Below are 25957 nucleotides of genomic sequence, written 5' to 3'. Positions count from 1 at the left end.
GATGCCCAAGAAGTCAGTAAGAGTCTGCCAGCGCCTGACTTTTAATGCAGGGTGTGGCCTCCAAGATGGGAGCTGCAGGCATGGCCCAGGCCCAAGCTGGTCAATGCGGCCCCACCCGCTGGCAGGAGTGGCTGTTTCAGGGACAGGCATGTGACTCATTTCAGGCCAAACAGAGTGAGTCTCAGGACTTTTATGGAATTGTTGAAAGAGAATACTTTTTTGTTGGGTCTGGAAGGATGTGAGTCTAGAGGAGAAATAAACACCAAGAGACAAAAAGAAAACAGCCATGTACCTGAGGACTCTGTTTAGAGTCCTGGATCCAGCTGTTCCTGATGTCAGCTATCAGTGATTTTCAAGCTACCTAAGCTACAAAGTCCATCTCTCTGGTTTTTTAAAAACCAAACAAGCCTTTGCAAGCCTTATTTGCAAAAAAAGAGTCCAAACTAATTCCTCGGGCAAACAGGAGCTGTATGAGTGATGTCAAGCCATCTGAACCCTCTGGAGTGGCCCGGACACACTTTGGTTCTATTTTTAGATCTTTAGGACAAAGAAGTCTGGTACACTTTCAGGACACCTGCACCCGGGAGAGGCTGGGGCAAACGGTAAGGTAGGTATTGGTAAAGGAAGAGTCTGCTCATTGCAGATCTACACAGGGCAGAGGCATAACCCCGCTGTATCAGAGTCACCTTTGAACAGCTCAGTCACCGGCAGAATAAGCCAACTCCTAGTTCTGTCCCATTCCCTGCATGTGCCCAGTGTACTCTGCTGGCCTCGCTTCTTTCATTAGGTGGGAAACAATCTGGCACAGGATGAAGGGCTGGGGCTTTAGAGGCTGGCAGACCCAGGTGGAACTGGGCAGTGGCAGCACGATGCCTGGAGGGAAGGGTTGTGGGGGGTGCCTAGGAAAGCCAGCCTCAGATGTTTCACATGGCAGAAAGATGATTCCTGGGCTTCAGAGGCAGCCTGGGGGTGGCAGTTCACCAAAGCCAAAGGGACCACAACCGGGGGAGACCCAACACCGACCCAGAGAAACTGGCACAGAGGCGGGAGGATGGAGGTCTCGATAGACTGGATGATGGTGCCAAGGGCCCCCCAGCTTTTCTCCCACCAGACACCATGCCCACAGCCCGCCTCCCAGAACCAAGGTGCCGCCCACTGCATGCTGAGGGCTGAAAGAAACACCACACCGGCTGAGATGGAGGCTGATGGCCATGCACTCCAGGGGCTCGGCGCAGAAAAGAAGCAGAGTTAAGAGGAAAACCAAGCTGTTTCTGGGGTACCCACGCTGGTGGCCTAAGACCTGCACAGGGGAAGTCTGGCCTGGGGCTGAGTTCACAGCAGGCGCGCTGCTCCCACTGGTCCCCGCCCATCTTGAAGACAGCACATCTCTGCAGCCCTTACACACGGCACAACTTGTGCGACCAAGCAGAGGAGTTAACATTCCACACCCAACAGAAGGGCAAACCTGGGCCTGAGAAGAACAGGTGGCTGTCTGCACAGGAGTCCTGCTTGTCGCTCACCGGCCGGGTCTCAGGTTCTCACCTGTCACAGAGCTGCGCGCGCGGCCGGATGAGATGATGTAATGCACAAGGAGCGTGCAGCGGACGGGAGGGCTCCGCGCGCACCGTTATTTTTGGCATCACTCAGAACGCAGCACATGGCGCCCACGCACACCACCTCCACACAAGGCCTGCTCTGGCTGTCCCGTCCCTCACTCTCCGGGATGTGGAAACAGTGCCGCCCACGGGAGACGATCTGTGGCTGGGGAGCGGCCTGCGCTGAGGGATGGGGGCTGCAGACCCACAGGCGCCCCATCCTCCTGGAGACACGGGCCAGCAGAGGGCGTGAGTGGCCCTGTGGGTTAGAACCTGGTGCCAAAGAGGCCCTGGAAGGAGGAGGGCCAACGCCGGCCCCTTCCTGCCAGGATGAGCAGCATGGGGTCCAAGAGAGGGAGGGGGAGGGGTGGGGGGAGAGGGAGAGAGAAAAGATAAGATGGTGGGGCTGGACTGGAACCCCACTCTCTCCCTGGAAGCCAGCCTGCCTGGCCACACCACCAGGACGCCCGTGCCCCGTCCCAGCCACCCAGCCCCACTTCAATGGAAAGAGGGAAGCAAAGGATGATGCTCTGATCCCCACCTGCAGGTACCGGAGAAACAGGAGGATGAATCTGGGCCTTCCAGAGAGCAATGCCAGATACTGTCCCATCTTTGAACCCTGGAAACAAGTGCCCATGGAGCTGGGCATTAGAAGGGCAGGGAAAAGGTGCCTGGCGCAGACAGGCACAGGCATGGGGGGAGCAGGTGTGGGTCCACGACATTTAGGCACCTGCGCTCCTGGTCTATGGGAAGGAAGCTGAAGTCCAAGCACAGGGGCTGCGGTTTACAAAGATGGCACACTCAGGACAGGGGCTGAGATCTGTGGTTGGGGTGGATTCATCAGCAACTGTGAAAGGGGCATGAGATGTGTGGCTCGGGGGCTGTGGCATCCTACCTCCAGACAGGGCCAGTTTAAAGGCTTCTTCCACTTCCTGCCAAGGAGCTGCTAACCCAAGGGGGTGGGGGACAAGGGTAAGAAGAACAACTGCATTTTTTTTATAGTCAGCAGGAATAAACAGCAGCCGAGAGCCATGATGATGCTACTGAAAGAACATTTACAATCCAGGATGAAATAATTATCACAAAAATACAACCGACAGGGTGTGTGGCAAGACTTTTTAAAAATTAACTCAGTAAAGCCGCTTGAGAAAGAACTGAAAAAGCAGATGAAAATGTGGCCTTTAGAAGCTCAGATTTTCAGAGGTGGAAAAACTGGAGCTTTCACTTGGCAGCCAATCATTTTCCAAGTAACGCAACCGAGGCTGACGGGTTCTGTAATTTGCCCCAGGACACAGTGAATTCGTGGCGAAACTGAGCTCTCCTAGCTCACCAAATATAATGATGCCAAACATACAGTGTGACTCAAAACACTTTAAATAATAAAACCAAAAGCAAATGTCATCAAAAATGGTGGAATAAGGACCCCTCCAAAATCTCTCCTCCATAAAAACAATGAGACAGCTGGCCAAAAAAAAAAGGTTAAAGTCAACTGTGTCAGAATTCTAGAAATCACACATCCTAGAAGCACCACACTGAGTCCCTTAGCAAAGACTGGGAGGCTGACTGATTCCAAATGTTTAAGAACGTCCCTGTCCAATCATTAGCTGAGACTTCAGTGGCCTCACATGACAAAAAATACAGACTTTAAAGAATTAGTTCAGAAAAGTCAATAGACAAACAACAACTAATGCTGGAGAATGTGACCTCCGAAGGTGCCACATTATATATTGTAAATGTTCAACAAAAAAATTACAAAACATACAAAGAAACAAAAACACGATCCATACATGGGAAGCCCATATGTTGGACTTAACTTGAGAAAGAACTTAAATCGGCTATTTTAAATATGTTCAAAGAATCAAGAAACCGTGTATTAAACAGAGGATGAGAATGATGTCTCATCAAATATACAACATGAATGAAGAGACCAATTTACAAAAGAGAACCAAATAGAAATTCTGACATTGGAAAGTACAATAAGTGAAATTTTTAAAAAATCACTGGAGGGATTCAATAGTGGATTTACACTGAAAGATTCAGTGAACTTGAAGATTCGTCAATCAAGATTAAGCAGCCTGGGAAACAGAAACACAATGAAAAAAAATAGACTGAGCCTTAAAGACCTGTGTGACATCACTGAGCATACCAACGTGTGCATATTAGGAATCTCAGAAGAGGAGAGAACGGTGCAGAAAGAACATTAGAAGACCTAATAGCTGAACACTTCTAAAATTTGAGGACAACCATATCTGTACACCCTAGAAATTCAACAAACTCCAAGCAGGACAAACTCAAAGAGATCCACACCAAGACACGTGCTAATCAAGCTGTCAATGAGAAAATTTTGAAGGGACTCATCCCCTCGAAGGGATCCTCGATAAGATTAGCAGCTGATTTCCCATCGGAAGCCACAGGGCCAGAAGGCAGTAGGATGAACCATCCAAAGTGCTCAAAGCAAAAGACTGTCGATGAAGAACATGAGATCCAGCACACTATTCTTCAACAATGAAAGAATGGGGGAAAACTGCTTAACGGGTACAGAATTTCCTTTTGGAGTGAAAAAAAAGAAGTGTTTTGGAACTAGATAGAGGTGGTGAATGTACTAAATGCCACTAAACTGTTCACTTTAAAATGGCTAATTTTATGTTCTATGAATTTCACCTCAATTGCTAAAAATCAAGGAAGAAATAAGACAAACTAAGACATTCCCAGATAAACAGACACTGAGAGAAATTGGCAGTACTAAACCTGCCCTACAAGAAATACTAATGGGCACTAGACAGTAACTCAAAACCACACGGACAAGTTGACTTGAGTACAGGTGAGCTGAGCAAAGGCAATTACATGGTAAATATAAAAGCCAACGTAAACGTATTACTGCTTGTAACTCTTTTTTTCCTTCTATCTAATTTAAAAGACAGTTGCATAAAGCAGTAATTCACAAATCTGTGTTGAGGAGCACATGGTGTATGAAGTTATAATTTGTATGACAATAACAGCATTGAAAAGAGGGGAGGGAATGGAGTTATGTAAGAGGAAGTTTTCTATGTACTATTAAAATTATGTTGGTATTAATCTGAACTGAATCATTCTATATTAAAATCGTAATCCCCAAGGGCAACTACTAAGAAAATAACTCCCCGAAAAGGTAAAAAAAATGACAAGGGAATTTAAATGATATAGTAGAAAATATCTATTTAACACAAAAGAAGGAAGCAATGGAGGAACAGAGGAACAAAAAAGGCTTACGACATACAGAAACCAAAGCCCAAAATGGCAAATGTAAATCCCACCTTATCAGTAATTACATTAAATGAAAATGAGGTAAACATTCCAAATGAAAGAGAGAGACTGATAAAATGGATTAAAAAGTGATCCAACTATACGCTGTCTACAAGAGATGACTTTAACTTCAAAGACACAAATAGGTTGAAAGTAAAAAGACGAGGAAAAGATATGTCATGCTAACTGTAACAAAAACAGAGCTGGAGTGGCTCTACTCTATCAGACAAAATAGAGTTCAAGACATAAATGACTAGAGACAAAGTGGGAAATTATATAATGATAATAGGGTCAAGCAATCAAAATTTAACAACTATACCCATATGTGCACCTAATAACAGAGCTCCAAATTACATGCAGCAAAACTAACAGAATTGAAGGAAGAAACAGACAATTAGGCAGTAATGGTTGAAGTCTTCAATGCTCCATTTCAATAATTATAGCATAAATAGACGTAAGATCAACAGGGAAATAGAAGACTTTAAAAACATGATAAACCAACTAGACCTGACAGACATAGAACATTTCTTAGGCCATAAAACATCCTCAATACATTTTAAAAGGTTAAAATCACACTAAGTATGTTCTCCAACCTTAACAGAATTAAATTTGAAATCAATAAGAAGGAAATTTGGGAAATTCACAAAATATGTGGAAATTAAATAACACACTCCTAAGTAACCAATGGGTCAGAGAAAAAAAATCACAAGAGATATTAGAAAATGCTTTGAGATCAATAAAAACAAAAATTTATAGCAGTACTTACCAGGAAATTTACAGCTCTAAATGACTATATCAAAAAGGAAGAAAAACCTCAAGCAATTGCCTGACATCCCACTGTAAGAAACTGGAAAAAGAGCAAACTAAACTGAAAACAAGAAGAAGGAAAAAAATAATAAAGATTTGAGAGGAAATTAGTGAAACTGAAAACAGAAAAACAATAAAGGAGATAAACAAGGCCAAAAGTTGGTTCTTTGAAAAGATCAACAAAATTGACAAACCTTTAGCTGGACTGGCCAAGAAAAAAGGAGAAAAGACTCATGCTACAAAATCAACAATGAAAGAGGAGCCATCACTATTAAACTTACAAAAATAAAAATGATTACAAAGGAATTCTATGAATAACTGTGCGCCAACAAACTAGAGAATGGAGATGAAATGGACATGTTCCTTGAAAGACACAAACTACCAAAACTGACTCAAGAAGAAAGTTTTAAGTGACCTGTTACAACCACAGAGATTGAATTAGGAATTTTGAAGCTTTCCACAAAGAAAAGCCCGTGCCCAGATGGCTTCATGGGTGAATTCCAGTTTAAATGTGCAAAGAAGACTACTAATGGATTGTAGCTTCTTTGCGGGTAATGGAAATGTTCTGGAATTAGACTGTGGTGGTGGTTCATAGCCTTGTCCTGGGATATCTGAACTGTATCTCTACCATTCTCAAAGTAGGAGAGAAGCAAAAACAAAAGCAATCTAGTAGAATTATAACAACGTGATTCATGGATCTTTTTTTTTTTTCTTATTGGTAAAGTTGAGCACGTTTGGAAAGTTGTATGTGAATCATAAGCCCCTTTCTTCTTTTTTTTTCAATCCTAAAAGTAGGTGGCTTCTTATTTCATCTCTTCCAAACCTTTTCTACACTGTGAAAGCTTTTCAATAAAGTTGAAGACATGAGTCACGCTGGGAGAAACTATATGAAATATATATAAGAAACGGAATATATATCCTTAATTTATAAAGCACTCTTATAAAGCAATATGAAAAAATGCAAACATTCCACTGAAAAGCAGGCAAGGGATATGTAAAGACAATTCACACGATAGGAAATCCAGTGAAAAAAAAACTGGTTAGCCCCACTAATAACCTAATGTAACAACTGGCCTCTTAAAAAATTTAAAAGGTAAGATACAATTCATCTTTGGCAGAGTGTGAGAAATGCTCCCAAATGCTGCTGGTACTTTAAAAACCATACACCTTTTTTGATAGCCACTTGGCAGTTTCTATCAAAACCTTTAAATGTATTCATCCTATTACCTAGCAATTACACTTGTGGGAGTTGGTTCTCTAGACATATTCAGAGGCACATACAGGTAAATGAGCAAACATGTTCCCTGCAGCCACTTTTTAGTTAGTCATATTATAAATACTTCTTGATATGGGAATGATTAATTATTTGGAATACTAAAGAGTGGCTAAAAGAAATGAGATTATATTTACTCACATGGGAGTATCTATTAAATAAATTATGAGGCTTAAGTAAAGATATGCAGAAAAATATGCAAACACAGTATGATTTCATTTTTGCAAAAAATGTAGACCCCACTATGCATGCATGTGTGTATGTATATATGTAAATATATAACGCATATTACATATATATAAATGTAACTGGTTACAGAGCAAGCTGGACTCCTTAGAGCGAAGCAGAAACCATCCCTACCCTTCCTCACACTCTTACTAAACTTGCTTTGTGGATCTATTTCTGCCACGTGCATACATTGCAGCCATAGCTTTTTCAGGCTTTCTGAAATAGCAGATGACTAGCCCACCTACTTTGGCATCAAACCCTCCGGTCCAGTCCAGTGGACTGGAGGGTGGTGTCTCCGCTCTCTGGCTAATGGAGGCCCAGAGGCCCATGGGAGAAGCTGTGTGGACACCTGCCTGGCTGACCTGGACCAAGGGCCCCAAGGACGGGTCCAGGGCTCTCCAGGTGGTCTCAGCTCCCCTACCCCTGCCTCCCTCCAGCAACACTGCCCTAGACCTGGGCCCACCTGCCCACTGCAGGCTCACAAACTCTCTGGGGACCCCTGGGGCCACGTTCCTCTCGGGGAGCCATTACTCTGGCCACAGCCCTGGCAGGAGTGCCATCCATCCACCTCCAGATGCAAGGATGAAAATGGGCTCGCTGATAACATCTCCAAAGAAATTCTCTCCAACCTGAGATTCCAGCGCTTTGGCAAGCTGGAGGTGACTGGGGTCAGCAAGCCCTGCCTTCCTCACGAAACAGGGGCCGTGGCAGGCCCCGGAACTGCCCTCATCACGAGTGCAGAAGGAGCCCTGCACTCACCTCCTGTTGTGTGAAAGTACAGAAGAGCTGGGGGGACGCACAATGGCTCATCTCTGGGAAGGGATTTAGCTTTGTACTCTTGATGTGGCTGCAGTGTTTGATTTTTTAAGTTAATCATGTAAATTAAAAGATAACTGGAAAGAAAAGAGACTCCCCAGTCTATTTCTGATCTTCTCAGTCTGAACAGACGGTCTTTTACCGGGGAAGCCCAGGCCATGAGCAGGAGCCCAGCGACTGCGCTGACTTCTCCCGTCCTATGAATTCACTTGAACTCCCCGGGGCCGCAGGGGGGAGTCATCTGGGCGCCATCACCGGCGGTTCTGACGTAAGTAGCCAGGAATGGGCGTGGGCGTCAGGCTGTGGCAAAGCTCCCCAGGTGACTCCAAAGTGCCCCTTACAACAGGGTCCAAACCACGCCCCCTGCCCGCCCTCCACGGCCCCGCCTGCCTCAACGCCACCTCCTCCCAGTGGAGCTGGAAACACACGCAGGGGTAGGAACAGCAGCACCGGAGGGGAGGGGACAACGTGGGAGCCTACGGCCAGGGGCAGGAGGGCGGACACAATGCCACAGGACCACTCACAGTCCAGCAAACAGTGGGCCCGGGAACCTTCCGGAGTCAGAGTCTTTTAAAGCTTTCTACTTTTCTCCAGCCTTCTTCCCTTCTTCTGAATCATCGTCCCTCTGTGTCTTGTACACCAAGCAGTGCCTGTTTCTGTTGTTAGAGTGTTGCGGGTCTTTTTGGCTTTATCCAGAGGGCCTCTTTGACTGATTTCTTTTTTTGTTTTCCCCATTTGGGATGTCACGGTGAACTTCTGACTTCCTCCAGGCACGAAAATGCCTTCACTGGTCCTCACACTTGGTTAATAATGTAGCTGGGAGCAGCCTTCTATGCTGAAAATCAGCTCCCCTACCCCTGGCAGACACTGCATCACTGTGCGTCAGGTGGTGCTGAGGAGAAGTCTGCTGCCAGTTTGATTCTGTTCTTTTTGGCAACCGGCTTTTCCTCTCCAGAAGTTTCCTTATCCATAATGAGTCTGAAGTTTTGCTGGAATGTATTTCCCCCAGGCCTCTCCTTTGGATGGGAAGCTGGGGGGCCGAGACTCTCAAGACTGGTGACGATTGGAAAGCTCTATTCTGGGTGCAAAGTACGTGATGTTTTTCATTCCAGGACAGCATCCTCTTTCCTCATTTTATTCTCCTCCATGTCTGTTCAGAGGTCTCAAGTGGCCTCAGGCTGTGCCGTGACTCTCTGTCAGACCCCAACACCACCACTAGGAGACTGTCCAGCCAGTCTGTCCACCTTCAGAGAATGCTCTTGGTTTTATTCTGGAGGCAGTAGGGGTTCGTGGGGCAGTGGAGGTGGAGTGGAGGCAGCAGCTCCACACACAGCTCTGATTCTTCATGTTCAACCGCAAGAAGCTCGGAGCTTTCCAGGGCCCCTTCGAAAGAATCACGGGTCTCTCCAGGATCGTAGGCCGCGGCTCTGGTTTCTCTGTCAACCCATTCTGCTTTTACCTGCTAGGGATTCCTCTGAATTTCCAGTTTGCAGAGGGTATCATGACTCCCCTGCTTTTCAGCTCACTGTCCACCCCTGGAGAGGGACCCGGCAAGGGAGGAGGGTGGATGTGTGTGCCCGGTCAACCAGCCCAAACTCTAACTTCCAGAACAGCAACTTCACAAAATCACACTTCTGGAGAGACTCCCAGCGATCACCTCATGCAAATCCCTCACCTGAGGGGCCAGGAAGCAGACCCAGAGAAGCCAGTGACTTGTCCACACGCCGCACCGGTGAGTCAGTGGGAAGCCAGGGCAAACCAAAGGCCAGGCCACACGGGCAGTGCCCAGAAGCCACGACCACTAGATCGCCCTGTTCCTGGAGGTTTGCTTTAGTCAGGAAATCAGACAAGACTTCAAGCAAGGACAGACAGGGGCCCTCGGCCCTGGCAGAACTATGAAGCCAGCAGAGCCAGTCTGCGTTCCGGGGCCCGTCCCCAGGCAGTCTGGGCGGCTGTGAGAACAAGACAAGCTGTCCCCAAGGATCCCGAAGACCAGGCTGGCTGGACACAACTTCAGAGATGGCCGAGCCAGCCCGGCACGAGGCACACCCCTCCCCTGCCCGGGAGTACCACGGGGACCTGCTGGAGCAGAGCGCTCACCAGCCCAGCTCCCCCCAGGCACCCAGGGTCGAGGGCCTGAGCACATGAGCAGGGCATGGGGGCCCCAGCTGCAGCTGGGTGGCAAACCCAAGGTGGGGGCTGCTGTCCGAACCCATCTGAGTTTCCAATCAGCAACACGGGTGCCCAAACTTGGACTCAAGACCTATGCCTTCCAAGTGGAAAGCCACCTTTTTAGGTGCAGGGTGGGGAAGAAGAGTGTGAAGGAGAAGGAGAGGGGAGCAGGCACCCCCACCCCATCTCTGTAACCGTCTGGCCGCAGGACCACGCGGGACAGGGAGGGACAGCTCAAGAGGGGACAAACTGGGAAGTGTTTCCCCATTCACTGGAGCAGAGAAGCAACCACACATCCACAGCACGTGAGAGCTGGGGACAGAGCATGATGCTGGGCAGAGTGGCCACACAGAGCAGCAGAAGATGCGACTCCCCTGAAACGGGACGAAAACCTCGGGATGACCTGACGTTGCCCGCCGAGGGAGGGGGCAGGCCCTTCGGGCTCAGCTTTGGTGAGTGTGAGAAAGGAGGTGAATCTCTAACGTGAGGTCAGGCAGAGGAATGATTTGTGACGCTGTGCAGAAGGGTTCCTGTGAAACTCCCCACAGAAGGGAGCTCTTGGAGACTGTCTTCAGCTGCCTCAACTCTTCCAGCCCCCGTCCTCTCCCTTGGCGGTATTTGGAGTCCCCGTAACCTGGTTTAACACAATTATTATTATTCCAGTGTTTCAGCAGTTATTTCCCCGACCAGACCACAGGCAGTTCAGAAGGCATTAAATCCTACTGGTCGCTGGCTCTGGGATTTTACAGATGACACTGTCCATTCATCATAAAATGTTCCCTCAGCGCCTTCTAGCTCTAGGCCCTGTGCTTGGAGCCCAGAACACAGTAGTGGCAACACAGGGAAGAACTGTCCCCAAAGATCTGGGGGCAATAATGATACAGCATGGCCGGTGCCAGGACAGAAGAACACGCGACTCCGAGAACAAGAAGGTGGGATGCCCAGCCCAGAAGGAAGTGACGTCTAGGCTGGACAGGTGGATAGAAAATCTGCCAGAGATACACCGTGTGGTTGGGGGTTAGGGGCATGAATCTACGGACAGGGAACAGGATTCTGCAAGGGCACAGTGAGATGTGTGAGGGCTGGATTAGGAGGTGGGCACGGCGACTAAGCCAGAGGAACAAGCAGAGAGAAGCCAGTTGATTCAAGAATATTAAAGCATGTTAAAGTGTCTGGACTCTAGTCTAAAGGCAATGAGAACATAACAAGATTTCCAGCCAGAGAAGGATCTGATCAAATCTGAGATCAGGAAGATCTTCTTGGCTGAAGGGTAGAGCTGGGGGTGGTGACACGGGGTGGAGAGGAATGGGGCAGTCTGAGGACAGAGAATATACAAGGTATGGTGCTAAAGCAGGCCTGGGGAGAGGTAACAAGGATCCACCCTGGGCTTCAAACTCAGGCAGGTGAGCGGATGGTGGAGTCACTTCCCAAGACAGGTAACTTGGCTTTGCTGGGGAGAGAGAAATGCAGATCGTTCACAGTTCTGGACGTGTTTTCGGAGGAGAATATTTCAAAGGAATAAATTAACAGCTGAAAAGGAATCATTGTTCTAAACCGATCAATTTCATAGAAACACTTATAATTATATAAACATTCATATAAATACTTATACAAAAGGAAATCTTGAGAGTGGCCAAAAAAAAAAAAATCACCCAAACTGCGTCCTACATACACCCTAAGGGGCAAGTCTGGAGCAGAGGCGCAAACCCCACAATCTTTTATGCAACAAGAAAGCCAGACAGTGACCTTGGGTGCATCCTGACAACCGTCAGCAGACTGACACTCCCGATACGGAAGTGAGCCCGGGTTGGGCATCTTTCCAAACCTCTCAGCACAGACGTAGTTACTTTCCAGAGAGGAGGGGGCCCTGAACCTGTCGTCAGTGACCCTACAATTCAGGCATTGCTCACTCTTCTGGAATTATTTTATTTTTAAATAATCACACAGGAAATCGGAGTCGTTTTGTGGGGCACAGTCCCAGGAGTTGTGCTACATGCATAGAGTCACGCAGCCACCCCCACAGCCAGGACCTGGAACCATCCCATCCCCCCCAAAAAAAACCTCCCCCGCGCTGCTCCGTTATAGTCACACACTCCCCCTCCCCCAGCCCCTGGCAGCCTAAGATGTGTTCTCCACCACGGCGGTCCTGTCTTATCCAGATTGTCACAAATGGAATGGTACAGTACGTAACATTTTGAGACTGGCCTCTTTCACTAAGCATGATGCTTCTGAGATGCACCCAAGCTGCTGCGTGCACAGATAGATTGTTCCTTTTACCCGTCTGGTACTGAGCACACGGCACTGGCAGCGCTGATTTTTATCACCTACGTTTTCTCCTTCATGGATGCCAAAGAGATGGTCTCTGTCATAGGGGCCCCCAGAAAAATTAACCTTTAATTCTTCACAAACTCAACTGGGGAGATACAGTGAAGCCTGAGCTATTGATTCTCCTTGCCATCGTCATAAAAATAAGAGAGGAGAGCACAGAGCCTCTGCTCAGGAAGTCACAGAATTCTGAGTTACAAGGCCACTGGGAGGGCACACTCACTTGACAATTTACTCAGCAAACACCACCGAGCTCCTCTGCAGGTGCTCGGCGGGGTTCTGGGAACAGAAGCGATGCATCCCCCACCCTCGAGGGAGGGGGTTCCAGATGACCCCCAGACCACGGAGCCCACTGTGGGGTTCCTCCAGCCAGCTTCCTTCCCCCGCTGCAGCTTGCTTAGGTCCCATAATATCAGGTGCTCCCTGAGCTGTCCCCACCTCCCCTGAGCCTGCTGAGCAGCTGAAGAAGCCGATGTGGGATTTGCGGTTTGCCATGTACAGTCTGCAAGTGGTGAACGCACACATAACTGATGCAGAGTTGATGGCAGCAGATTTAGCTACCAAACGGTGACAATACAAAGGCAACGGTTCAGCTGAAGGAAAATTCTACTGGTCACTCAGCTGGAGCACGGAGTTCTATTGCTGTCATTGGAGTTTTACTGCCGTTATTTTTTTTTTTGAAGCGCAGTTGATTTACAATGTTGTGTAAGTTTCTGGTAAACAACAGAATACTACTCAGCCATAAAAAAGAATGAAATCATGCCATTTGCAGCAGCATGAATGGACCCAGAGATCATCATACTAAGTAAAATGAGTCAGACAGAGAAAGACAAATACCATATGATATCATTTGTATGTGGAACCTAAAAAAAATTGCCCAAATGAGTTTTATTGCTTTTTTTTTCACACCAAAAAGAAACAACGGTCAGCAATCCATGCTCATTTAAAGGGCCACATGCAAGTCAACACGGTAGGCCACGTGGGGGTCTCAGAGATCTGAGATAGACTCCTCCCTCCTGTCATGGGGCAGAGAAGACATTTCCACAGTGAAGCATCAGGGCCCAATGTCACGTGACACGTGCTGACGTGAGGCCAGATGATAAACGTCACCAAGTTTAGACAAGGAAGGTCAGATGGCTGGCCAGCTATCCCAGGCTGTCAGGCAGGCAGGGCACACCTCGAGTCTCTTACCTGCCACAGTGGGGACACTCTGGGCCCAGGACAACACAGCAGGGCGCCTTCCAGGATGCATGGACAGGAGGCCTCATATGCTGTCCCCATGGACAGTAAAGGCCAAGTGCAACAGAGATGCCACCACTGTGCTCGGGAAGCATGAAGGTCGCCCAGGCCCACCCCACACAAGACCACCTTCATTCTCTTAAGTAGAAAGATGCACCAATTTCTGCCAGGAAGGATGTGTTTTTCCAAAAGGAGGGAGACAGAGGCTGAAATCCAGAGAGGAGTCACAATGAACAGCTTCCTCTGTGCGACTGGACAGTCAGTTCGTGTCTGCCAAGACACCAGAAACACCCCTCTGTCCCAACAAACCTCAGAGGGAGGGACCTTGAGTACTGGAGAGGTGGTGTGTCTCCCAGCAGAGCTGGGACACAGAATAGGAGATTCACCTGCTGCTGTGGGAGCCGGCCCACTCTGCCCAGATTCCAGTCCAGCAAAAGTCCACGTGGCCTCTCTTCCCTGCACAGTCTGTCTGTCCAGTGGCAAGAAGTGGCTGAGGGCCCAGCACTGGCCACCAGGCAACACCAAGGGATGAGACCAGGTCCCTCAATCTCAAGGAATTAATCCTTTCTTTAAAATTTAAAAATATTTAATCAGCAACAAAGATTTACTATATAGAACAGGGAATCACACCCAATATATTGTAATAAAATATAGTGGAATAAGTTTGTTTTCTATGTCTGAGTCTGTTTCTGTTTTGCAAGTAAGTTCATTTATGTCTTTTTTTTTTAAGGTTCCACATATAAGTGATATAATATAATTTTTCTTTCTCTTTCTGGCATACTTCACTTAGTGTGAAAATCTCCAGGTCCATCCATGTTGCTGCCAGTGTCATTATTTTATTCTTTTTTTATGGCTGAGTAGTATTCCATTTTGTGTGTGTGTGTGTGTGTGTGTGTGTGTGTGTGTGTGTCTGTTCATTTTTTTTCCAATGTTTTTTCATTCTGTGCTTCAGTTTGAATGGTTTCTATCTATCTAACTTCAAAGTTCACTGGTATTTTCTTCTATGGTTCCCAAACTGCTATTAGATCCTCTAGTGGATTTTTCATTTAAGATTCTATATTTTTCAGTCCTAAAATTTCTATTTGGTTGTTCCTTAAATTTCAGTTTCTCTACTGAAATTCCTCTCTGCTTGCTCATCATGTTTGTATGGGTTTGTATCTACTGACCTTTTTCTTTGTCACTGATCACACTGTGTGCATATCTAGTGATTTTTTTCTATCATATGCTGGATACTGTTGTTAACACTTTGTTTCAATAGCGTTGTTTTGTTCTGGCAGACAGCTGGATGACTGGCATACCATCCTGATCCTAATGAGGCAATTCTGAGGTTTTGTTACTGTGGGTATAGTGTGGTCCTTACTCCAGACTAGAGCAACCCTGTTCCTAAGTTGTGGCCTTTCTGTGGCCTCGGGTGTTCAGTAAGAGGCCCTCACTCTAGCAGGTCAGGGCTCTAAGTCTCCAGCACTGTGTGACCTCCAGCACCTCCATTTGGCTCACTGCCTGCTCCCCAGTAGTTCTCTGCTGAGCCTGAAAGAGCCTTGTCCTTTGCAAACACAGCTGAGTATTACAAACGAGACTAGGGGACCACTTTGAAGATTTCTGAAGTCTCTTCTCTGCTCAGAACCTTCCTCTCCCATACACTGTGCCCCACAAATTCCAGCTGCCTCAGCACCCCCAAATCCTGACCTCCGTGTCCTCCTCTCTGTTGGTCTCCACTTCCCCGTGCCTTGGTTTTGAAGGTGGTCCCTGACACACAGCCAGGATGGATGGAGAGCTTGCCTGGAACGCTTCCGTCTGGGTCACAGACCACTGAGTACCGTCCCATTCCTGAAAACAGCTGCTTCATACATTTCACCCAGTATCAAAACTGCGGGAAAAAGAGTAAATCCAAGGGGGGAGGATATAGTTCAAGTGGCAGAGCGCATGCTTAGCAGGCATGAGGCCCTGGGTTCAATCCCCGGTACCTCCTCTACAAATAAATAAATAAACCTAATTACCTCCCTCCCCTGACCAGAAAAGAGTAAATCCAGCACCGATTACTCCCCCATGGCTGGGATAAGAAGTCAGGTTACATTCTGACTCTGGCTGCTCTGTGGAAGAAACTGCAGAATGAGCTGACCTACTCTAAGACCACAGAAAAAGACTGACGATGGAGTTTTTCTTGAAGCAGAAAATGCTGCTTTGACACCTGTTAAACACCTGTGCAAATCTGGCAAGGCAGCAGGAGTAAGATGTCCTTTCGGATAAACCCAAGGAAACGTGAGGCCAGTTATCGCTCCCACCAGGTAGACAGGCAGTTTGGAAGGCTGGAGTTAAGAGGACCCCCCGCAACAGATTTCCTGGCCGAGCCCAGCCACAGCCATTCTAGGAGCCAGCAGTCCCCTAACCTTCCTTGTTCAAAGCTGTAAACAGTGAACTGAAGGGCCATCTCACCTGGGAAACTGGCCACGAGGGCAGAGGAACCCAAATGTGTGGCCTGGAGAGCCCTGAGGTCACCTGCAAGTATCAGGTCTCACCTAGATAATTTCAACTCCCTGGCTGTGAGCCAAGAATGGGTCACACGTTGTTACTCCTACAAATGCAGGACCAAGTCAACCCTCCTACAAAAGTTATTTCCTAGTAAATGCCTGCCCCTCCCTGCAAAGCAGGGCAGGGTGAGGGGGAGGCCCTCGGTCTCTCCTGACCACCCAGCTGGACGACACACGGCTTCTCCCACCCACGGCCTCTGGATGGCTTGTCACCCTCACAGCCTGGCAGGGAGAGAAAGGTTTTATCCGCCCAAATAAAAACCCAAACCCAAACTCACCCTATTGTCGTGAATGTCTTTCAGGCAGACAAACACCTGAAAGAGCCGCCCCCTCCCTTCCCTGGTACAAGCTGCCACTTGCCCTGGACAAAAGACCGAGGCTCGGGTGTCAAGGTGGCTCACAGATCCAATGACCTTCCCCCGCCCCCACCCTGCACCGCCTCCACCCACAACGTTCAGAACCTACCAAGGGCTGAGGTCTGCACTTGAGAAGCGGCCTGGGCCTACAATCTCTATTGTGGGGTCTTGTGTCCCTTACACCTCCGCTGTCTTCTCTCAGCCTGGACTGAGTCCCCGTACTCATGTGTAGAACTAGCCAGGAGAACCCCTGAGGTTCAGAGGGCGACACAGGAGAAGCCCACTGCCCCAAACCTATGTTTAAAAGCTTAACGCAAACACCAGGAGCAAACGCTATACAGACGTGTCCCGATTTTAAGCCTTGCACAGTGAATCAGCATCCCAGAAACTCGGCTCCCTCAGACTCCGGGGAGAACTCTCCGGCGAAGAGTCAGAAGAGACTGGCTGGGAGCCGTCAGCCAACCTCTGCACAAGGCTTCCGAGCGCACACCGAAATGCATATTTTCCAGAGCCCTCGACGGCAGTGGCAAATTCTTAAATTCCCCTTAAGATACGTCCATTAGATTCCCTGGGGTTCTCGGGGCGAGGCTTATTAGTTCATGGAGTTATTTTCTTTATTAAGTTCAATTTTCTTCTGATTTACACGTAACAGCTGTGCAATGTAACTGCTGTAACTAACCAAGAAGAAGTGGGCAGGTATGAAAAATTCCTATTGAACGTCGGCGAAAGCTGTCATGATTATTAGTTAAAGGATCCCAGAGGAAGTTCAGAACGTTTCCATGTAATCTGGACCCTGGCAACCATCATCACACCAATGTTCAGGGACCTTGCAAATGCAAACTAAATAAGCTGTCAGGCTGCCTGACAGGAGCAAACATGGGGCCAGTAGTGCAAAATAGAACTGCCTCCCTCCTGCACATTCCTGCTCTGACCTGCTAAGGCCCACTGAAACCTGATGCCCCAGCCTCCCTGGGGAGCAGGGCCCTGGCACAGAACTCCCCACCTGCCCACACGCCCAAAGCTACCCAGCCAGCTGCTCTTTTTCCCTGGTTCCTGAGCCACCTGTAAACTCACAGAGCCTGTCCCTGGGGCCAGAGCCCATCAGCGGGCGTGCCAAAGGGGCAATGATATGGCCGAGGGAGGCTAAAAATAAAAGGAAAGGGTATCAGGGCTCTGGCAGCTTTCGCAAAGGGTAATTTAATACTGAAGGAGGAAATGGCTGCATTTTGTGCAGGTTCTCAACCTCCTCACCACCCCCCACCCCGCCACTGGCTCAGTGAAACCTCAGTTAGCAGTAACCCTGTCCTGTCACTGGGTGCTTCTTCCCCACATCACACCTGGGGGGACTCTATTCCTTCCCCCAGCCCGGCACCACATCCCACCTCAGCCCCCTACCCCACCCCCAGATACCCCCACCTGCAAAAGCAGAGTTCACGGACCTCTCACCAGACAACTGTTGGCCCGGACGACCTGCAGGCAAGACACCCCATGAGCCTTTTGTGACCGGCACAGAGCAATGCTTTCTCGGCAAATGCAGCCAAACCACTGCTCCGAGGAACCACCCCCCACAACCCTGAGACCACTCGGGCTCCCAATGACACCCGACCGCCTGTTTCTAGGGGGACCTGGCAGGGGTCTCTCCCCAGTGCACATGTTTGCTTTTCTGCAAAGTGGAGCCAATAACCGCACCAACTCTCGGGGATCAAGTAAGGTGCCCCAGGTCAGCTGTCCAGCTTGAGGGCGCACGCAACTACCTCTCAGTAAAATGGGCAGTTCAGGACTCGGGTTCCAGAGAGCTTGCTGGATGCAGAGAATTCAAAAAATCTAAGACATCTTTCATTTTTCAAGGGAGATTGAGAAGTCGTCCTCAAACCCGCGCAGCTGCCAGGAAAGGGGAACCGGCGTCTGTCCAAGCCCCGGCCGGAGGGTGCGGGCGCACAGAGCAGCTGAGACAAAGGTCACACCGATGGCGCTGGCCAAGTGTTATCAACCCCGATGGGGACTTTGTTTTTTAATTTTGTCCCAAAATAATTCTTCCAGCATTTAACCTACTACAAATTACTTTGTTCTTCTCAGCGTCAGTGTTCATATCCGGAAAACACAAAAGTCGTCCAAACTCTGGATCTATTCTTACTCCAAGATTCCCCAGCTCCAGGCTCACCACTGAGGTCACTGCATCCGGAGTTCTGGGTACAGCCTGGCAGGGTGTCCTCATGGGACAACGCCAGGCACCCTGCCAGGGGGTGACCGAGAGGCAGGTGGGAAACCCTTTGTGCTTGTGGTTCTGCTCCAAGCGCAGGCACATCCCCTCCACTCTCTGGGGCCCAGGTATCTTGTCCTTCAAAGGACCTGCCCACCTCACAGTTAATGGGGGCCCCAAACAAGACTGTGGGTGCTTGCTGTGCCTTGAACAAAACAGATGGTTCTATTGATGGGAAGGCTCCTCCAGATTGTGGGACCCTTTGCACAGATACCCCCAGGGGCCTGGCGCCAGATGCCAGCTCACAAGCACTGACCGAAGGTCCTAGACCTCCATAAGCAGAGCACAAGGCCACGCACTGAATGGACGAACCTGACAGAGTGTGGTCCCTACTTTTAGACTCCCACAAATGACAATGCCACCCCCACCCACCACTCAGTGTGCCAGGTCCAGGTGTGGTCCAACACCCCTCTTCTAAGCTTCTCCCATATCCAACATCACGAGGAAGGCCAGATGGGTACCAGAGCCAGAAGGGAGGGCACCTGAAGGAACAGGAGCTGCCGGTTCTCTGCCGGACAGGATGCCACTCGGCTGCACTCGGGAGCCAGGCCATGCGACCTCCTGAACCCAAACTCTGGTGACCAAGGCCAGGCTGGCACCCTAAAGCAGAAGCTATCCACTGAACGACCCTGAAAACCCCGGGATGCTTTGTTTTCCTCCCCAAACCATTCAACTCACGTGGTTAAACCCACGGAAACCCCAGACGCACCCATCACTCTGCTCGCGTGTGTTTCCCATGGCAACGGGAGAACCGCAGATGTAACATCGTGTGCCCATACTGCATACCAGATCCCTTGAAAATGTTTTTTCCAGAACAACGCTGACATGTGATTAAATAGTTTACTGTTCCACCTTAGCTGACTCACTGATGGCGACACGCGTGCCAGGCCCCTCCCCGCCCCGGGAGGCATGCGGCTGCCCTCCTGCTCTCCCCTAACTAGGGTGGGAGGGTAAGCGTTCTGCCTCTTTCCTCTGGCGACCACCACTAGCGTCCTGGACAAATACCTGTGCCGGAGACCAGGGAGAGCAGGAAAAAGGGCACAGGAGAAGAAAGCCTTTGGCAATTTATTAAAATAGCCACATTAACCAGCCCCTTCCTTTGAACAAAAAGGCAGTTTGCAAAAAATAAAAACACCAAACAGAGGAGGAGGCCTGCCGTCCTGGGTGGAGGGACTCAGGCTACAGGTGGCTCGGGCCCCCTGGGTGTGCCCCGGGCAGGTAAAGGCTCTGGGCCGGACGGGACGATCAGCACAGGGAGGCCTGTGCCCCGCCGGCCTCCCCTTCCTCCTCCCCGGGGCTGAGCCAGCCCTGCCAGCCCAGCCCCACATCTGCCTCGGGTGTGCGGGGCTCACACCGGCGTGGTTGCACAGATCCCCTGCCCGGCCACTGGTCCACATCGGGCGTGGGCCAGGCACAGACAGGCTTCCCCGACGCCCCGGCAAGGCCTGTGATGGCTCCTGAGAGCAGAGCCACTCCTGCTGCCGCTCAGGGCCATCTGCCTCTCAGCCCCGCCGGGCACAGCCGCCCCCTTCCCGCGGCAGCCCCGCTGAGACACAGCTGAGCTAATTCCGGGCTCCCTGCCACCCGCACAAGCCCACGCTGCACATGTTCTGACTCATTGCAGAGGGGTCTGGAAGCAGGGGCCAGGAGAAGGGCTGCCAGGCACCCCCAGGTGCCCCGGCAGTCCAGGGCCAAGGGTCCTCCAACCCGGAGGGGGGTCTGAGGTCTCGAGTCACCTCCACAAATCACACTAGTAGGAATGAGCCCCAGTTTTAAACTCCATGGATTTCTTGAGACGTCCAGCCATATGCTCACAGCACACAATCATGGAGTCAGAATCTGGAGTTAAAAATTAAACCTGTATTACTGTCTACCATCACGACCCACTTGGCATGTGAAAATTCTCGCCCTATTGCCAAAGTTCTCCAACATAAAAAGCATTAGATCAGAAAAGAAGGGAGACTCTGTATCTAAAAGTACAATTCAACCTAATTCAAAAACCACTTACTGAACACCTACTATGTGTTGTTCTTCTGCAGGTCCCCAGAACCTCAGGCATCATCTCCACCTTCAAGAAATCTCAGAGTCAGCCGCCTCTGTGCCACCTGTAGGGGAGGTACGTATACAGCACTAGAGGGGAAGACAGCAAACAGTTACTTCTGCCCAGAAGATGAGGAAAGAGGGCTGGGGGTGTTTGGGAAACAGGGAGTATCAAGGCCGCGAGGGGAGGGGCACACACCAGCAGTCGTTAGATGCAAGAAACACAGGTCAGACTTGGACGGCAAGCCCCGCAGTAACTAAGGACCACACCTCCCATCAAAGGGCAGGTCAGGGCATCCAGGGGTCACGGAGAGTGAGATCTGCGGGGGCAGAGAAACCCTAACCAATGCATGTGGTTGGGCAAGTTATTTACAAGCTCTGAGCCTCCCAGCAATCAGAACAAATAATCAGAACAAAACCTACTGCAGGGCTGTTCTGAGGATTAAGCACACTATGCGGAAGCCCCGGGAAAGTGCCCGCCTACGGCCAGTGATTCTGCAGTGACCCAGTGTAACGTGGCAGGGAGAATACAGTTCAGAGCCAGACAGGCTGCGGGGCGGGGTTGTCAAACTCCAACTCCACCATTTAGAAGCAGGACGACCTGGGAGAAGTTACTTTAAACCTCTGAGGGCCAGCATCCTCAACAAGCACCAGAGTAAGTGCCCCGTTATTAACCAGCTTAGAGATCGTCTGTTACAGACTTATCATCATCTTCTCATTCCTGGTGACCCACTGACCAGTGTGAAGCTGGCCGGCTTGTCCATGTGCCCCATTTGTGGTCAGGAGTCAGGAGTCAAAGTCAGGAAACAGCCCAGGGAGAGAAGGCAAGAGCCAACAGCCGGGCAACTGTGGTCCTGGAACTCTTCTAACGGACCTTCTACTTGGAAAGTCAGTCTCCTCCTCCGCCCCCTCCGGCACCACACAGCAACGCAGCCAGTGCAAACAGCAGCACAGAGATTTACTCAAAGCTGCCTCTAAACCTCCACCACAGGCAGGAAGCCTCCGAGAGCCAGGTTTCCAGGGGGGAGGTCCCCCTCGCTGTGCTGGGCATCAAGCCCACACACACACACACACACACACACGCACGGACACCACCAGTAGAAACAGGCAGGAAAGGCACACACAAGGAGGGGCCTCCGGATAAACTGACAGGGTCCTGGCCAGCCCTGACGCTCCCTCTTCGCCCCCAGGTGCTTCCCCGGGCTCCCCAGGCCCCAGCTCCTGTGCCACCACCACGTGGCCCCGGATCTGGAACCACAGCGACGAAAACGTCTGGGAGCTGAGCCCGCAGGAGCCCCCAGAAAGCTGCTGCTCTGGACTTGCCTCCACCCACTCGGGTTCCAGAGGCTGGGCCTGCCTGTGTCCCCACTGCGGCACTAGGACCACTCGGGCTGGGCCAGGTCCCGGCGGACCTGCTGTTGGCTTCCATCCTCTGCCAAGGAGACTTTTTAAAACACAGGAGCCCCTGCCCCGGAGAGAGGAGCCCTGTCCTGTCCCCTCCACCGCCCCTCGGGGATCCGGTCCCCGAGTTCACGGCTTAACCACAGTGTCTTCAGTGTCTCCCTCCGCGCAAACAGGAAAGTCCGCGGGGAAGACCGGCGGCCCTGGGTGCACCACCCCGGCAGCGGGCACCCCTCGGAGGGACGCAGCCGCCTGCCCTTCCTCGTGGTTCCATTTTTGACAGTCTCCTCCTTGGAATTAAGGACCCTGAGAGAGAAGGAGGGAAAGATGACTCTCAGCCCAAGGCTGCTTCCAGGACTGTTCCCAGCTCCCGGGGCGTGTCCGGCAGTCCTCGGGTGCCCAGTGGGCAAGGAGTGTGTGGTCCAGAGCAGGAGAGCCAGGCACCCAGGCATGAGCTCCCCGGGCAGTCACGGGTCTCTGCCAGTGTGGGTGGCTTGGGTGAAGGAACTGTCATTGAGGCGCACAGCCTAGAGAAATGAGGGTGGGGGGTGGTCAACTTGGATGCGAGTGTCCATTTCCTGGCTTGGCCCAGGGACGGGGTAAAGGAAAGACAGAAAAGGACATCTCATGACAGACCTTAGGGGACTCAGGCTCAGGGACAAGGAGGCACAGAGTGTGGGAGAGGGGCTTTCCTTTCTGCATGGAACCACGGTGGCTAAGTTCTTCCTTTGAGCCCAGGATTGCCCGGGAGGCCAGAGCAGAACATCACCACACACTCGCTCCTGAGCACACAGGAGGCTCCTCCGAGGATCCCCAGAGATGCAGGGGGGCACCATGAATGAATGGGGCAGGGGCACACCAGTGCCTGTCGCTGTGACACAGGGACCAGGGATGCTTGGGGACTGGGGAGAATATGACTGTCTGGAGACCTGCAGGTGTTGCCTTGGTTTGTGCTAATCCAGGAGATGGAGGAACTTCATGAAAACCACCTAAGTGGGGAGGGGTTGGGGAAGGGATCGGCTTTGCCCACACGAAGGACAAGAGCAGCAGAGAGGTGGGGGTGGGGGTTGCACCAGGCATGTGCACAGAGGGGCCGCGGGGCAGGGACGGGGGTGGAGCTGGGTGGCCCCGCAGCAGCACGCACAGCACAGCCAAGGTTTGTGTGATACGTGACAGTCACACACTCCATGCCCACCTGTGCCAAGAGGTCAGGCTCTTTCAACACAGCTTTCTCCAGCTCCTGGACTCTTGGTGGGGAAGCACACGAGCAAGTCTTCCAAATGTCTGTTAACCAGCTCTCCATCTTCTTGGAACCAAAATCAAAACTCTGACTACTGACAGCGCGAGTGTTCAAAGGCCTGGCCAAGCCTTTCGTTTGGTGAATGACAGCACCAGGGTCAGGCCTGGAAAACTGCCCCCAACTTCCAAAGAGGAACGGACAGCCAGAGCCCAAACTCCCACGACCCCATCCGATGTCAGGGTAACACGCAGAATAGTGGGGATCCTCCTAATTCTAACAGTAAGTTATTGGACTGTAAGAACACTGAGCTCTGTCCACACAACGGAATATCACCCAACAATAAAAGGAACAAACCACCGATGCTCGCAACCACATGGATGAATCACAAAATAATTACAGGCTGAAAGAAACCAGATAAAGAGAGGACGTTCTGCATGATTCCATGCATATAAAACCCCAGGGAATGCAAACTGAGTAACAGTGACAGAGTGGACCAGTGGATGCCTTACAGGGGACATGGGAGGCGGGGAGGATGGAGGGAGGGCGTGAGGCACCCCTGGGGGTGATGGATGTGTTCATTACCTTGAGTGTGGTATTGGTTTCAAAGGTACATAAATATGTCAAAACTGATCAAACTGTGCACTTTAAATGTGTGCAGATTATATGTTAATTATATCTCAATAAAGCTTTTTTTTTAAAAAAAAGTCATCCATGCTGATTATAAGAAAAAATACAAATATTAAATCTCCCATAATTCTATCAGAGATGACCAGAAACATGATGTTTCCTTCCAGTCTCTTCCCTATACACTCACATAAACAATATATAAATTTGTTCTCATATAGAATACAACCCCTCTTTTTAGAGGTTTTCTATTCTGATTTTTTAAAATTACATATACTGAGTTTTTGTTTGGTTTTGAACTCCAATCCCACAGGCACATTGAGACTAGGAAGGGGGTGAGGGGATGGGCACGTGGGGGAGAATACGCAGTCAGGAGGGGGCGCAGTCCCTGAGCCAAAGCCTCTGGAGGGGCCAGGTGGACCCTGGACCTGGTCCATTATCCTGAGTGAGAGTCTGCTGGACATCAGGACCCCTTCCTTTGGTTCTGTCGACCCAAACCTTCCGATCCTCTAAATCAAGCCTGAATGACAGTGCCTTGCACTCAGTATCTGCTCTGAAAAAAATGAAGACCAGCCTATTCTCCCAGCACACCTCCCATTTAAGCAATTAAATTGCTTTCAATTTTTCATCTTTGTAAATAGGATTGTGATGAACATCCTTGCATCAATATCTTTTGACTGCAGGTTTAATTGTTTCCTTGGGGAAAATTCTTACAAGCAGAATCACCAGGATGAAGGGGTGAATTCTTTAAAGGGTTCTGGGACATACTGCCAAACGGCTTGGCAGAAAGCTTGTACTGTCCCCTCCTAAAGGCGTACGAGTGTCCTTGCTACACATCTCCGTTTGCTCCAAGTACCATCATTCACAAAAACGGACAAACAAAAACAATACACACCAAAAAAATTGCTAATTTGGTAGCAGAACATAGTATCTAATTTTAATACACACCTATTTGATTACTTTAAGGCTGACTTTCTTTCTCACATTTTCTGCCATTTATTTCCCTTCTGTGAACGAATTCACATCCTTCACTCAATTTCCTATTGGCAAGTTCATTCATAGGAGTTTTTCAATTATTATGTTTATGTAAGAGGGTATTTTTCATGCACGTTGCAGAAGGTTTTTTTTCCCCTTCAGTTTATCAACTGATTTTTTATTTTGTTTTGGAGTTTTTTGTTTTGGCATACTGAAGTTTTGATTCCCCCAATGCACCAACAAAACAATTTTGGCCTTGTGGCTTTTGCCTGTGGTATCACGTCTAGAAAGATGATTCTCATGCCATAATTTCTTAAGTTCTCAGCTAAAGTGAATTTCATGACTTCATTTTTTCATTTAAAATGTTAATCCACATGGAATATATTTTGGGGTTTCACATGACTAAGGAACCTGATGGTTTTCCAGGTGGTTAAATATGAACTAAAGCTATTAAACTCTATTTTCCAGATTTTCTAGCCTGTTCTATGGATAGCCTTTCAATTCCCAGCCCAACTCAAAATGTTTAAATTATTATAAATTGATAATATGTTTTCATATCTGATCGGTGATCCACCCAGATTCTGGCTGGAAATGTCATCAAACCCATAAATTAATTTGGGAACAATGTAAATACTTAAAATAGCGCTCCCTCTCTGGCAGGAACATGCTAAACACCTTCGTTTACAGAATTTCTCTTTGGGGGTCTCCGGTACAATATTCTACTGTTCTTCACGCAGGTTCTAAACATCTCTGAGCGTCCTTCCTAGGAATTCCACCTTTGATTCTACCATGAATG

At 49.5% G+C, this 25957-nt stretch overlaps 1 protein-coding gene across 7 annotated transcripts in view; it reads right to left on the bottom strand.

The window, feature by feature from the left end:
- CRACDL (CRACD like) overlaps positions 1 to 25957 on the bottom strand; it is a 95802-nt gene that overhangs the window by 56966 nt on the left and 12879 nt on the right. Inside the window, exons 1-2 of one of the 7 annotated variants that reach the window (XM_072951348.1) lie at positions 22046 to 22064; positions 20901 to 21011 (exon numbers count right to left, since the gene is read on the bottom strand). The exons of 4 other annotated variants lie outside the window; for them this stretch is intronic. The gene's annotated coding sequence lies outside the window, so the exon portion shown is untranslated. Of the gene's footprint in view, positions 1 to 20900; positions 21012 to 21658; positions 21760 to 22045; positions 22065 to 25957 lie in introns of those variants that run through there. 2 more of the 7 variants (XM_072951351.1, XM_072951347.1) reach the window with 2 other exon arrangements.

Source organism: Vicugna pacos, chromosome 28, assembly GCF_048564905.1.
Source record: "Vicugna pacos chromosome 28, VicPac4, whole genome shotgun sequence".
In the NCBI taxonomy this organism is placed as follows: Eukaryota; Metazoa; Chordata; class Mammalia; order Artiodactyla; family Camelidae; genus Vicugna; species Vicugna pacos.
This window is presented reverse-complemented; position numbering and strand designations above follow the sequence as displayed.